Raw genomic sequence first — 13405 nt, forward strand, 5'->3', positions numbered from 1 at the left:
GTTTTTATTTTTATTTTTATAGTGGGTAAAGATTATCCACATCTTATTTAAACTTTTAAAGCAATAGACTCTAATAAAAGAAATGTGTAACGTTTTACTCTTCACAATAACGTCAATGCCATCTTTTAGTAATGAAAACATTGTAGGTATATATATATATATGAAAATTCTAACCATATATAAAATTAGTGCCGTTTTGGCAACCTTACAAAAACACAGCGTTCTCAGCCCAAAAACAAAACGCTGAAGTGTTGAAAAAAGTTGAACCACCATTTGGGAAGAGCTGGAAACGCAACTTTTTTGTTTACCAATCTACCCTCATATCTCATAAATTGGGGCCTAGGGCAAAACGAAGCAACATTTGTCTCCTTTAGCTACTTCATTTTGTGAACTCCTTCTTCAAGCGGCACCGTGTAACTCCCTCGAACAACCGATGACCTTGTTGTCCCCCGCCGAAGCTGCCGTCGGATTCGTTGTCCACGTCCTCGCCTTCGCCGGATCTGCACCATCAGGTACGCTGAAAACCGTCTTCCATTTACTATCGCAAGTAGTGACGGACCCAAAACCATGGATGAACGAGTTCTTCATCTTGTCGACGACCTGCACATTAGATCTGAAACACCAAGGTATTCTGTACTTGGAACAATGACACTTTTAAAAATTAAGAATTCGATTTATTTCCCATTAACTGAAGTGTAGTATATATATATAAAACATATATGTAATATAGTGAGAGATATCATCTAGACAGAGAACAAACCGCTGGAATTTGCTTCCATTGTTTGTCATTGAGGTACAATTTTTGTTTTTTTGTTTTTGTTTTGAAATATTTCAATTTGATTATATGAAACTCATTTGATAACTCTTTCAGCACATCCTTCTAATCTTTGTGGCTCGTCGGTGAAGTTTTTTTCTGTGGTTTATGACTCAGGTGTATAGAAAAATCTATTGTTGTTGTTGTTCTCTCAGAGACGTTTTATCGAACACCTGATATGCAAGTGGAAATGTTGAGCTATGTATGAATGGCACGATAAACAATTTATGTAGCATTCTTCAAATCGTTTTAAATGTTATCATTAGTTTTTTTTTTTTTTTCTAATTGAGAAACCCATTGTTGTCAATGTAATAATTATTTATCCATCACACAAAAAACTATACCATTGCAATGAAAATCTAACACAAATTTCATTCAAAGATAAAAATAATTACGGAATATCAAAGCGCAAAAATATACTCTAAAACATAAAAGATCAGGTGCCAAAATATATTCTACATATCAATAAAACATAAAAGATGAGGTCCCAAATGAATCATGTACAAGTAAAAATGACCAATTCATTCCATCCTTCAAATTGCTTCTGTAGTGAGTCTGGTCCCTCTTATTCCAAAGCCAACTAGCCTGTAAAAATAGTTATTAAGCTTTTCATTCTTCAAAGTTGCTTCTCTAGCGAGTTTGGTCCCTCTTGTTCCAAAGTCAACAACTGCAAAAATAATTATTAAATTCCCCAATGAGTAGAAGCATTTACAAGAAAATGGATGAACAATTAAATCATCCATTGATGCAAAAAAATAAAATAAATACGCAATCCATAAACCTAAGAGATTCAATTAAGGTTTAATATGAATTTCATCTAGTTATTGGGTTCATATCAAATTGAAGTCATGAATGCCACCAGTTCAATAAATAATACATGGACCATAAATCCCCAAAATATCATTGTTTGTCTTGTATAGAAAAGATCACCACAATTATCTGTTGCTCTGATAGGTTTATTTCAATAAATAATAAATTCAATCACAACTCTTGTTAGTAAATTCACTTATTAGAACCATTTTGCTATCAAATAATATTATACGATTTTTTTTCCTGTTACTAATGAAGGTTATAAGATCAAAGGATTATCTTAGTGGACTATCAGGTGTGATGTTTGGGTCTTACCACTACAGTCAACAGTATAATGCCACTTATTTTGTATTAACAGTCAGTTCATTTCACAAGAAAGCTATAAAAAAGATATTTATACTACTAAACTAACGATAAGTAAGCAAGCAAGCATAATTATCATTTTTTAGAATATATAAAAACAGAGGTATGTAGAAGTCCATCTTAAATAAATAATTAAACAACATGTTTGAGACTCGTAAACTACCCTTAATAATGACTAATAATATCAAATACATATATATTTAACAGTGTTAATCTAACAAAAAATAACTAACATTTGCCAATTAAAAACAATATATATAGATATTATCTCTTCTCTTTCACTATGACAGTGGAGTTCTAGTGTCATAAATAAATTGAGTCAAACCGAGTAGTAGATAGAGAATAGAAACAAACTCCTTTCCCATTAGTTCATTACCTAACCGTTGTGCCTTTCTTCTGTCAGTGATCTTGTGGAGGTTCCATGATCTATCACAGTGCATTCATAAACAAATACAAATTCCTAAATTCATAGTGCAGGTTGTTCACGTATTAACCTAAATTCGAAATGAACTTCTTTCAGTTATTGTCTTTCATTCCGCACAGCAGATTATATTAGTTCAATTTATAACATGAACAAAAAAAATAAATGAGTATACAGATGGCGTCCTCCACGTCAAGTGCCACTTCATCATGGCCACCAAGGATGTGTGATTGTGGGTTTGGACATTGTGTCGTAAAGATATCAAGATCTGCCAAAAACCCTGGTCGTGCGTTCTACGTTTGCCCTAGAACTACGGTTCGTTTGTGTTGCCACTCTCTTATGCACTTAGTCACAAAACTCGTCGTTCATTTGTGGTTGTGTCGTATAGTATGCATGCTAACTATCTACTGTAATTTTGTCCAGCAGAGATGTGCGTCGTGGGTTGGTTGGTGTGACGAGTTTCGCAGCACCAGCTTGTGTACTGACCAGCCACATAATGATGTCGATCAGGAGTTACGAGCGGACGTTGCGCGCATAGATTAGAGCCTACGTATGCTTAGAACCGTCTTCGGTTTTTTGTGCGTCATTGTTTTGGTGTTGTTGTTTCGGATGTGATGTATTGACATGGATATGAACTGCGTAGTTACTTTCTGTATCACATATGTATGTTGCTGTCAGTTAGATGTTTTGGTCCTGTTACATAAGATTTCCCCAACGTGTAGTACAAACGGACTTTGTCTTTCGGAAAGTGTTGTACTGCTTTGTGCTTATTACTGCAGTAACCGTGTTTACAGTTTTATTTCACTTTTGGCCATGCAAACAATATGTACTGTACTTTATTTCTTTCTGATATTGCATTGTAAATGTTACAAGCAGGACAACACTACTCATGGCAACAAACCGAACATTACCTCGTGTAGGAATGGCAACGGGGCGGGGCGGGGCGGGTTCGGGGACCACCCTCCCCGTCCCCGATCCCCCGTCCCCGATCCCCGACGGGGAACCTGTAGTCCCCATCCCCGTCCCCAACGGGGATCGGGTTTCCCCGACCCCGAAAAGTCCCCGATCCAACTCTGTTTCAACATTCAACACCATAAAAAAAAAAAGAATAACAGATCATCAAAAAAAATAGATCTGTTTCAACATTCAACACCATCAACTCTGTTTCAACACTCAACATCATCAACATAGATCAACAAAAAAAATAATAGATCAAAAAAAAAAAAAAAAATTACAGATCAACAGATCAAAATTTTTTTACAGATTATCAGATCAAAAAATCAATAACAAATAAAAAAAAGTATAACAGATCTTACAGATCTGAGCTGATGAGGGCGGCGGAGGAGGATATCGACGGAGGAGGGCGGAGGTGGAGATCGGCGAAGGAGATCGGCGGTGGAGATCGACGATGTGCTACACTCCATCAGATCTGCCGTGGCGACGGAGGAGGAGGCTGCAGTGGCCTGGAGGAGGAGGAGGAGAAGGAGAATGAGGTGGTGGTGGCTTGGAGGAGGCTCTGCGTTTGTGTCTGTGTGAAGAGAAGAGAAGAGAGAGTGTGAGAGAAGAGAAGAGAGTGTGAGTGAGATAGAGTTGCTGCGCTGAGTTATTAAACTGAGGTTGAAATATATGTAATATAATATATAAATATAATAGAAAGTGTGAGATTGAGCATGTAAAGTGTAGCATATATATAATATATATATATATATATATATATAAATCGGGGGGCTAACTGGGGCGGGGGGCGGGGCCGGGGCCGGGGATGAAATATATATCACCGTCCCCGGCCCGAATGTCATCAGGGATTTATTTTTTAATACCATCCCCGGCCCGTCGGGAGTATTTTTCGGGGAAAAACCACTTTTATCGGGGACGGGGGGTCGGGTCCCCGTCGGGCCGGGTTCAAATTGCCATCCCTAACACCGTGCCCCTTCAAAGTATCGAGGTAACGCTGTCACAGCAATCCAACCCCAGCTAGTCCACAAATGCCAATTCGACAGCGACAATACAAAGTTGTTTCTTCAATTCATCATTGCTAAAATGGAAAGTGGTAATCGATAACCGTGCGGATTGTCCATGGCAGGGTATAAGAACGTAGCAAACATATTCCTAGAGAAAACCGGCCTACAATATTCAGCTAAACAAATGAAAAACGAGTTTGACAACTTGAAGAAAGATTGGGTCGCCTGGAAGAAGTTGGAGAATGCCAGCCACGGCTTGACAGGGATTGGGTACGACCATGAGACAGGCTTGATCACTGCACTTGACCATTGGTGGGCGAAAATGCAAGCAGTATGTTTTCACTAAACTTTTATGGTACGAGTTACATTTATTGTTTTCTAATTACATTTCAAGCTGTAGTAAAACTTATGTGTTTTCTCCTTTACAGATGAACAACCGATGTGCTAAATTCAGGAGTAAGCCTGTAGAGCACGTGGATCTCATGGAGCGGGTGTACTCTGGTGTCACGACCCAAACCCGCCCCTATAGGTTTAGCATCATAACCGGCCAATAATCCTTGGATTACCGAAGGCCTCTGAATAGATTAACAAAATTAAGGGGGCTAGCGGAAGCAAATACATAATATAATTGTTCAATGAGCTGTGCTGACTTATATGAAACGGAATAATTAAAACTTTATATACATATCCGATAGCCAACCATACGTTATACCCACACACATTACAGTATTTTAAGTACAGCCAACAACAACAAATCAAGTCTTATACATATACAGAACCCAAAGGACTGAACATAGGACACTTCGGGAACCTCCACGTGAGGCGCAGTGGTTGGCTGACAACAGAAACACAGTACCAGACCAAAGCCTTCGGGCTTGAACTCCAGAACGTTCACCTATATACATATATATACAAACAGTGAGCTAAAGCCCAGTGAATAACATTAAGGTAAAGGGGTTAGTAAACGAAATCTGAACATATCATAAGCGGAAAATAGATAAGAGCATAATCATTCTCATATCAGAACATAATAATGGTACATCCCATAGAACATTTTACAGAACGTCTTCCGACTAGAGTAATTGGTTCCGGATACCGATTAAACACATATCACCACAATGAAGTGGCTAACGAGATCTCGTAATTACTTGTATGTCATGGACCTGCATTTTCATGCCGTCTCCTATGACTTGGGACTATCTATGGATGCCATAATAGATTTCAAACTTAGGATGCTCGTTCACGTAAACAGATATTATTTCAGAAATCATAGCTTATCACATTTCATTTGGAACATAATTCATATCAACATATCTTTACAGAAATGTTACTCACAGTGGTTCTTGCAAACGGTCAATCAATCCTCGGACATTGACCTACAAACACAAAGACACATAACACCAACAGATCTTATCATTACACAAGTACTTGGCAAACACGGCTTAGCTTACATTACGCTGGTCTTTGTTAATTCTTAGCTCATTGCTTAAAACACACCTACTTGCCTTCCATTAACTTAGTACATTCATTCCTTAGTGTTTTTCTAATCCATAACCTCATTATCAAAGCTTAATTAGGTCTTAGGAATGCCTAAGATGCAATGAGGATGCCAAAACATGAGTTGGAACACTTAGGCAAATTTTCTGAAAATAAGGTCCCCGCTCGAGCGTAGACTTCCTCACTGAGCGGACATGCAAAATGAGAGGGGTCGCTCGAGTGTGACTTCCTCCGCTTGAGCGACCTACAAACTTGGAAAGAGTACTGGTTGGTCGAAATCCACGCTCAAGCTACAACTCCCACGCTCGAGCGTATCGACAACATGCAAAAGGGTTCGCTTGAGCATCCAAGTGGTCGCTCGAGCGGAGAGCTCATGACTGCAAAAAAATACTGAGAGCTCGCATTCTCCGCTCGAGCGCAGGTTTCCTCGCTCGAGCGGACTATGAAATTCTGGGTTTCCAAAAACAGGGCTTGAGCTTCAAAATGCGATTTCAATGGCTACACTCATGCATGGCTTGTTTTTAATGCTCGAAAACCTTTCTAAAACATGAACACTTGGTTGTTTACAAATTCTTTTGCTCAAGGCTCATGAATTTGCCAATTTTAAACTCAAAAACTCTTGCATGAAAGATCTTCAAACTGTGTTCTTGATTTTCTCAAAACATGCAAACGTTGATCAACAAACTCATGAATTCTGAAACCATGGACATGATTAAAGCTCACATGCATGCAAGGACTTTAAAACTCAATTCAAAATGATAAAATCAAAGATGGTCTACCATGAATACACATGTGAGTAATCTACATGTTCAAAGACCCATTTCTTGCACTCTCATGAAAGTAGCTTAAAGCTTGATAAAATCATGATGCATGGAGGAATAGCTACAGAAATTAGACATAGAATCCTTACCCAAGGCTTAAATTTCAGAAATGTGAGATGAATTTCCTAATTTTTTTCTTCTTCTTCAAACTTGTGAGCTCTCTCTCACTAAAGCCAAACTCTCTCTCTTAAGCTTGAACTCTCAACTTAATGAAGTATAAAGGGCCAAAGAATGTTGCCTACATTCTCTCATATCTCATCAGAAATTACGCAACACACACTCTCACATTTGAATACACTACACGTGCACATACATGCACTACTCCAACACACCCACAAGGATTTATCCTCTACACTCAACACCACCAAATGCCTCAACAGATGATGCACTCAAATACATTCTTGGATCATTAATAGGATTAGATTAGGTACCAATCATGCATCATTTAAATCAAACACAAGTAACCTTAATTAGTCAAGGTTAGCACAAAATTTAATTATTCAAAAATAGTTCTAATTAAGGCTTAATTTAATCACATGCGATTGTACTAAACTGAATCAGTTTTTTTTTTTAAAAAAAAAAACTTTTCAGATGGTTCTAAAAATTCTAATTAGTCAACCCATGAACTCAAATTCGGTTTCTAAAAGTATTTAGGCTAACAACTTTAGATTCTAAGTAGAAACCATAATAGATAATTCTATGAATAACAGATAGAAAGCCAAATCATGAAGAATTATGTAATAAACTCAAAATCCATTCTATTTACTTAATTAGCATCCTTAATTACTGATTAGTAGCCAATTACGGGTCGGGGTTATTACATCTAGCGCAACAGCGACTGGGAAACATGTATGGACTCCAACAGAAGTGCAAGATGCTGCTGCTGCTGCGACCAATGCCATGGACGTGGATAGCGGGATGGGACCTCTCAGTGCAGGCACACCACCACAGCCGGGCCATGACACTGTCGGGGAGAACGTGGTTGATAGTAGCCTATTTGAGGATGCTCTCCTCCAGTCAGCTGTGGAAGGATCAGCCAATCCAAAATGGCACAAGTGGGCAACGCCTGGTACTGTTGCTAGCAACATGGACAATCTCGTGGAATTAGTGAGCAAACAAAGCAGGGAGCTGAAAATCACGCAATATGTTGTCACGGGTAAAGGTGACAACACAGTGGGGGACTATCTTGCACGGCTTATGAGCACGCCTGGATTAGAGACAGGCGGTAAGTTGTTTTCATTCGCATGCGGCATAATGGATTCACCCGATAATGGGGACATCATCATGGCCCTCTCCCAGAATTGCATTGTCAACTGGTTGACAGAGAAGCGTGCCTACACGCCGGCCAATGTTGGCAGGGATCGTGAAGGGGGGACACGGCTGTTCGGGAGTGGTGGTGCTGTTGACTTGGACTAGGCCTTTGTGGTTGGATTGTCACGCTACCATTTGCTTATCATGAGATTGTAGTATATTATGTTTGTTTGTATGGTGTTTGTTTTTTTTTTTTTTTTGGGCTGGTGAAGTCTCGAGACAGTTTGCATTTCTTTTATTTTTGTGTAGACATGTATGTATGCTTCTGCAGGACTTTGCAGGCTTATTTCGGTTTGTTGTGCTTCTATTTTGGTGTGGACGTGTATGTATGATTCTGCAGGACTTTGCAGCCGATATGCGAGTATACACGCCGCAAGGTGGCATTATTTTGGTGTCACATGCTTGTTATGTTATGCACAACTTGTGTCCAGGGAATGTACATGCAACTCTTTGCAGGCTTTTTTTGACTCCTTTGTTGTGTTATTATTTAGGGAATGTACATGCAACTCTTTGCATGCTTTTTTTCGTAAATTTTTTAAAGTTTTTTGGTTTGTCCAGGGAATGTACATGCAACTCTTTGCAGGCTTTTTTTGTTTCATAATTGACACAACGAACATTGGTCTTACAAAAACAAGTTTGAAATTTTATACGCCGTTAGAAAGTTACATTTGTAATCCCCATGACGGTTAAAACAACATTGAAAATTATGGGTATCTTTAAAAACAATATTGAAATTAATTTTTGTGACAAAAAAAAAAAAAGATGAAAAGTAGTTACATTTCTTTAATTGACTTATTTATTATTTATTAGTTTTATTTATTGTGTAAACTTATTTATTCAAATTATTGAGGGTAAATTATTGATAAATCCCATTTAAAAGTGTTTTAACCTAAGAAGACCATGAAGAAATTTTTTAACCCATTTAGTCCCATGTATGTATAGTTTTATTCCATAAAGTCCTTTTTCTTGATTTACACTATTTTCTTGGACACTTATGCCCTTATATTTAATTTTGATATCCTTATAAATATTTTTTGAATGGTTAGCAATTTTATGATGCGAACATTCATATTTTAAAATTCACACTGGTAGGAATGTAAAATTGGCCCATAGGCGGCCCGAAACCCGCCTGCGAGCCGGGGCGGCCCGAAACCCGCCCGCGAGCCGAGGCGGGCCCGGCCCGTTGACAATGTGAATATTCACATTGACATGTTAACATTCACATTAATAGGAGTGTAAAATTGGCCCTCGTTCCGTGGTGGCGCGAAATACGCTTGCGGCCCATTGACGGCTCGGGGCGAGCCCGGTCTGGCCCGTTGACAATGTGAATATTTACATTGACATGTTAACATTCACATTGATAAGAGTATAAAATTAGCCTGCGACCTATGGCTCGCCAAAAGCCCGCTCGCCGCCCGGAGCGGGCCCGGCCCAGCCCGTTGACAATATGAATATTCACATTGACATGTTAACATTCACATTGATAGAAGTGTAAAATTAACCTGTGCCTCGTGGCTGCTCGAAACCCGCTCACGGCCTATGGGCGGCCCGAGGCGGGCCCGGCCCGGCCTGTTGGCAATGTGAATATTCACATTGACATGTTAACATTCACATTGATAAAAGTATAAAATTGGCCAGCGGCCTAGGGGGACCCGACCCGGCCCGTTGACATGTTAACATTCACATTGACATGTTAACATTCACATTGATAGGAGTATAAAATTGACGAGCGGCCTAGGGCAGGCCCGACCCGGCCCGTTGACAATGCGAATATTCACATTGACATGTTAACATTCACATTGATAAGAGTATAAAATTGGCCAGCGGCCTAAGGCGGGCCCGACCTGGTCCGTTGACAATGTGAATATTCACATTGACATGTAAACATTCACATTGATAGGAGTATAAGATTAGCCCGTGCCTCGTGGCAGCCCGAAACCCGCCCACGGCCCATGGGCGGCCCAGGGCGAACCCAGCCCGGCCTGTTGACAATGTGAATATTCACATTGACATGTTAACATTCACATTGATAAGAGTATAAAATTGGTTCGCGGTCTATGGGCGGCCAAAAGCCCGCTCGCCGCTCGATGCGGGCCCGGCCCATTGACAATGTGAATATTCACATTGACATGTTAATATTCACATTGATAGGAGTGTAAAATTAGCCCTTGGCTCGTGGCTACCCGAAACCCGCCCACGGCCCATGGACGGCCCGGGGCGGGCCCGGCCCGGCCTGTTGACAATGTGAATATTCATATTGACAAGAGTATAAAATTAGCCAGCGGCCCAGGGCGGGCCCAACCCGGCCCGTTGACAATGTGAATATTCACATTGACATGTTAACATTCACATTGATAAGAGTGTAAAATTGGCCTGCAGCTCGTAGGCGGCCCAAAGCCCGACCGCAGCCCGAGGCGGGCTTGGCCCAACCCGTGACAATGTGAATATTCACATTCAACATTAACATTGATAGGAGTGTAAAATTTGCCCGCTGCCCGAGGTAGGCCCGGCCCGGTCCGGTCCGTTGACAATGTGAATATTCACATTGACATATTAAAATGCACATTGATAGAAATGTAGAATTGGCTCGCGGCCCGTGGGCTACCCGAAGCCCGCCCATGGCCCGGGGCAGGCTCGTTTCGGTCCGGGCCCAAGCATGTCCGAGACCCTAGGTTAGGGCCTAGGTCATCACTTTGAAGTCCAGCCCGGCTCATCGGCTCGCTTAAGGCCCATTCAAGGCTCGGTCCGATGCCCAGCCCGCCAGAGGCGCAATGTATTTTTTTGTGAAAAATAATAAAATTTTGGTAGAAAAAATTTAAAAGAATTAAAAAAAAAATGGCCAGGCCAGCCCAAGCCCGACCTAAGCTCGAGGCTAGGCCCAGGCCCACCGGCCCGACCCGAGGCTCGATCATCGGCCCGTCCAAAGCCCGAATACCCTTGTGCTAGGGCTAGGGCCTGGCCCTAATTTTTTGGCGCATGGGCCGGCCCAGGAAAGGCTCGTTTGGGCCCAAGCTCGAGCCTAGTCCGAGACCCTAGGCTAGGGCCTGGGCCATCACTTTGAAGCCCGGCCTGGCCCATCGGCCAGGTTAAGGCCCATTCAAGGCTCGGTCTGAGGCCCGGTCCGCGCTGAGGCCTAGTGTCTTTTTTTGTGGAAAATAATAAAATTTTGGTAGAAAAAATTAAAAAGAATTAAAGAAAAATGGCCAGGCCCGCCCCGGGCCAACCACGGGCCATGGGCGGGTTTCGGGCAGCCACGAGGCACGGGCTAATTTTACACTCCTATCAATGTGAATGTTAACATGTCAATGTGAATATTCACATTGTCAACGGGCCGAGCCAGTCCCGCCCTGGGCCGCTGGCCAATTTTATACTCTTATCAATGTGAATGTTAACATGTCAATGTGAATATTCACATTGTCAACAGGCCATGCCGGGCCTGCCCCGGGCCGCCTACGGGCCGTGGACAGGTTTCGGACAGCCACGAGGAGCAGGCTAATTTTACACTTCTATCAATGTGAATCTTAACATGTCAATGTGAATATTCACATTGTCAATAGGCCGGGCCGGGTCGGGCCCGCCCCGCCCCGGGCCGTGGGCGGGCTTTTGGCCGCATATGGGTCGCGGGCCAATTTTATACTCTTATCAATGTGAATGTTAATATGTCAATGTGAATATTCACATTGTCAACGGGCTGGACCAGGCCCGCCCCGGGCCGTCCATAGGCCGCGGACGGGTTTCACGCCGCCACGGGACGCGGGTCAATTTTACACTCCTATTAATGTGAATGTTAATATGTCAATGTGAATATTCACATTGTCAATGGGCCGGGCCCGCCCCGGCCAGACTCGAATTTTTTCGGGCACCCACGAGGATCGACATGGGACGGGCCACTACACATTGACGATATGAACATTCACATTGACGGTGTGAACATTCACATTAGAGATATTTTGGTAATTATGTTACCCATAAGACTTATTGAAACATAAGAAAATAATGTGAACTAAATGGAACATAAGTAGATGAAAATTGTATTTTGGTCTTCTTATCTCAAATAGGACCTAATGGAATAGTCAAAAAGAATATAGGTTGGATGTAATAAAACTCTTAGAAAGTGGATTTATCAAAAAAGCTCCCAATTATTGAATATAGGCAGAAAAATACTTACATTTCAATAAATAAAAAAATTATTTAGTTATTGGGTGCTTCTTATTTATTTAATGCAAAAAAAAAAAGGATGAAAAGTAGTTACATTTCTTCAATTGACTTATTTATTCTTTATTAATTTGATTTATTGTGTACACTTATTTATTCAAATTATTTCATAGTACCAGAATAGTACTTAAATTTCAATAAATAAAAAAAATATTTATTTATTTGGTGCTTTTTATTTATTTAATGCAAAAACATTTTACTAGTTTCATTATCTTATTTATTTATAGTTATCTTCATGTACATTATTTGATTCCAAAACAGTTCACATCAAATATTCAAAAAGTGGATGTGATATACGTCCAAAAGCCAACAATCCTAAAGTTAGATGGTTATATGCAAGCATGCAAATACAAATTGAACAAACTTGCAAATGTAGTAGCATTCACATGGTTTTGTTTGGTGTACTAGGCTTTGGACAATCACATGCCCACAGTAGCCTACGTTGATTTGCTCATTGCTTATGCTTCTGCAGGAGTGTTATATATCATGGAGTTGTGCAACTCATTTTGGCAATTAAAAGTTACAACTGGTAGTTCTTCTTTCATATAATTTGCAACGTCTATGGATGCACAAGAGGGTACTGGCTCGGGAGTCATACGCAATGGCCAAATAAATGCTTGGATACGAGAGACGATCGGAGAAATGGAGTCGACGACATCAATGATTTGGATGAAAATTGTTCGCGTTGCCAACGAGTGCGCGTATGTTGACAGGACTCCGTTTTACACATCCGCATTGACTGGTAGCATGTGGATGCAGGAGATACTTAGAGGAAGGAATGAAGCATTTTAGTGAAATTTTCGGATGTCACAGGAGGTGTTCTTGATGTTGTGCAAGACATTAGTTGAGGATTGCGGCCTTCCAGTACCACAGCGTCCCCATGGTATAGATGTAGTTAAGAGTGTCGGCATGTTCATATTCGTGTTACGGGGCTTCACGAGTTGGGACATAGAAGACCGTTTTCAACACTCGGGAGAAACAGTCTGGCGTCATGTAATGCGAGTTCTTAAAGCGACGAAGTTGTTCACGAGAGCACACTGCCGACCGACAAGGTCATAACACAATAGACATCCGTACTTGGAGTCCCGACGAAAATATTTCCCATTCAAAGTGAGGGTATTTAGTTTTGGCCCATTTCATTATGAGTAGTAGGGGTGTTCGCGGATCGGTTTTGTACGGTTTGCGGTTCGGT

This window comes from Camellia sinensis, chromosome 12, assembly GCF_055761805.1.
Source record: "Camellia sinensis isolate YWXY chromosome 12, ASM5576180v1, whole genome shotgun sequence".
Classification (NCBI taxonomy): domain Eukaryota; kingdom Viridiplantae; phylum Streptophyta; class Magnoliopsida; order Ericales; family Theaceae; genus Camellia; species Camellia sinensis.